Below are 2,500 nucleotides of genomic sequence, written 5' to 3'. Positions count from 1 at the left end.
GTATGAGAATATTTTCCTCTTTGTTTTTGTTAAAGGGAAATAATCCCGCCAAAAAAGTTTTAAAGTTTATTCTTTCCCTTGAACAAAGGTGAAGAAGAGGAAAATGATATTGAGTAGTCTCTCAATTCATTACTCATTAAATCTAGTTATTTTACAGGAACTGTATGGTTTTTTGAAGTTTTGTCACTTAAAAACACCGTTATATTGGTAGATGGAATTCTAAATGTGGGGAAATGCTGGGCCCTGTAGATAGACACGTTCCTCATCTGTCTCCAGCCTTGCTCTTTAATCCCCCTAAATATTGATTCCCTTCCGTGTGGATGTGTCTTTATTTTGGAATGGTGTCATTTAACATTGGGTCCGTTCTGCCTCGTCAATTGGGCATCCATAAGAAAGCAAGGCAAAAAATGGCGTGTCAAACAAGAAGCAGAAGTACTGTCAATGCAAGAGCGCCATCCTTCTGTTTATAGTTGGCAATCACTTTTAATACTCTTCAACAGTCGTAACGTCACATCCTTCCTAATGACGCATGGTAACTTAGTAACACTGGCTCTAAATTATCGGAACAATGGCGGACGCCCGTATGAAATATTTCTCCGGCGAGCATAAAAGCGTATCCAGAGGGGAAAAAAACATAAATTTGATCATGTTTTGACTTTTACACATTCTGATCACAAGACATATGAAAAGTTCTAGCCAGCATGAAGAATAAAAAGTAATGATTTTCCTTTGTTTAGAATCAATATGGCCGCCGTTGCCGGGCAGCGTGACATCAGACTATGGAATCCAATTGTAACCTAACACAAGTAAAGGACGGTACCAAGACTGGCTGCATAACAATTAAATAATGAAATGCCCAAACAATAAAGAAATGATTTTCAAGAAAAAAAAAATCACCTCTCACAAAAAGATAAATCATCTGACTGTCATCCTCAAACTAGGATCCAGGCAAAACCACGTGGTCTCAAATCGGATCAAAGACACTGAGTCACATGAAAAACAAATTGATATAAGTCTTAGGGGGATGAAGAGATAGCAAGGTTTTGGACTAGAAGACACACGGTTCGCCTCGGCACCCGGTGCTGCTCCCACTTCCTAAGGGAAATTCCACCCATAAATTTATAAAATAAGACATTGTTTCATTTTTACAAAACCAATTTTTCAGTCCATATGGAAAGTTTTGATTGATAACAGTTCTGATTCCTTTTTCTCATAAAAAACACACAAAAAAAAAACAAATATAGTTTATTGTGTCAGTGAAAACGGTCAAATAAATTTAATTGCAAAAGGTCAGTTTTCAACATTTAGTTGTTCAGACGATATATTTAACCTAGGGAGTAGGCATCGCTTCAGGAACACTCAACTCAAAACTTATAGTTACAACTGTATTAATCCTAATTTATTATGTTGCTGAAGACTCCAAAGTATTTTAGAAATATAATATTTCCTTTCTAGAGTCTTTTTCTATTTAGAATCAAGTTAAATGATTTGAAAATCAAAACGCATAAAATATTGGTATAGAATGCTATTTTAACCTTTCTGACCACACAATGACCTCAAATTGACCTAATTTTTACATTTTTATAAATATTATACAAGATAATCCTCCAAACAATGGCATCATTAACCTCAACTACTAAAATTTCTAATTTTGTTGGATTTTGCATTTTAGGTGGTCGCGGTAGCTTCAGACACCCTTGCGTAAAAATTATAAGTTCTATATGGACACATGTTTGTATTAAAGCGTAAAAATTATACATTCTATATGGACACATGTTTGTATTAAAGCGTAAAAATTATAAGTTCTATATGGACACATGTTTGTATTAAAGCGTAAAAATTATACATTCTATTTGTACACATGTTTGTATTAAAGCTGGGTCGAATGGAAATGTGTGAATCTAGAAATGGAAACCCAGGGAAAATATAAGCTGATTTTGAGGTGTTTCATTTTCACAGAGACACAAGCAATTCTAAGATATTTGGTACTTTAACATGCTGCACCAAAAACATGCATTTGCATGCTCAACAATTATTTTTTAGACTGGAGCTTTATTGTATAGAGGAGTGGGCGCAATATAAATAAATTTCATTATTATTATTATTATTATTATTATTATTATTATTATTATTATTATTATTATTATTATTATTATTATTATTATTATTATTATTATTATTATAACATATAAAAAATTCCGAAAATACTATCACAAAGTTCTATAGGAATGACAAACACAACCATCAATATTTTGTTTCCCATGAACGGATTTCGGTGGATTTTTAATCTATTAATCAGCATAAAGTTTGCAACAAAATATGTTCAATTTATAGATCTGAACAAGTGTGTAGAAAACGTGCCAGACAAAGCAAGAAAGAAAAATATAAGAAAAAAATCCATCCCAAAAAATCACTCCCCATGCGAGGTCGACTGATATTTTGGGATGTTTTTTTTTTCTTCTTATATCTCTCTTTCTTGCTTTGTCTGGCACCTTTCATA

General features: G+C 32.9%; 1 protein-coding gene across 1 annotated transcript in view; it reads right to left on the bottom strand.

Moving 5' to 3' along the window:
* Positions 1 to 2,500, bottom strand: part of LOC144977887 (uncharacterized) — a 35,651-nt gene that overhangs the window by 19,095 nt on the left and 14,056 nt on the right. The window lies entirely within an intron of this gene.

The sequence above is a fragment of the Berghia stephanieae genome, chromosome 8 (genome assembly GCF_034508935.2).
Source record: "Berghia stephanieae isolate SIO BIC M18660-M18661 chromosome 8, UCSD_Bste_1.3, whole genome shotgun sequence".
Taxonomy (NCBI): domain Eukaryota; kingdom Metazoa; phylum Mollusca; class Gastropoda; order Nudibranchia; family Aeolidiidae; genus Berghia; species Berghia stephanieae.
Note: the sequence above shows the minus strand (reverse complement) of the source record. Positions and strands in the feature narration are given on the sequence as shown.